This window comes from Olea europaea, unplaced genomic scaffold (genome assembly GCF_002742605.1).
Source record: "Olea europaea var. sylvestris unplaced genomic scaffold, O_europaea_v1 scaffold2058, whole genome shotgun sequence".
In the NCBI taxonomy this organism is placed as follows: Eukaryota; Viridiplantae; Streptophyta; class Magnoliopsida; order Lamiales; family Oleaceae; genus Olea; species Olea europaea.
Window position 1 is genome coordinate 68380 of NW_019238494.1, and position 383 is coordinate 68762.

Consider the following 383-nt stretch of genomic DNA (forward strand, 5'->3'; position numbering starts at 1 on the left):
AGATGTTCAAATGGCAGCAAATAAGTTGTTTCCACTTGAAGCGTCTAGTGTTGAGAACCATGCTCTTGTTATTAAAGAAAATAGTGAGTCTAAACTATGGCACCTACGGTATGGGCATTTGAATGTTAAAGGTATGAAGTTATTGAGTCAAAAGGAAATGGTATTTGGGCTGCCTAAAATTGAATCTTTGGATTTGTGTGAATGGTGTATATATGGAAAACAGTGTAAAAAATCATTTCCTGTAGGAAGGTCTAGAAGAGCAATTGATTGCCTTAATCTCATACATGCTGACTTGTGTGGACCCATGAAAACAGAGTCTTTTGGTGGCAGCCGATATTTCTTGTTTTTTACAGATGATTATAGCCGAATGAGCTGGGTCTACT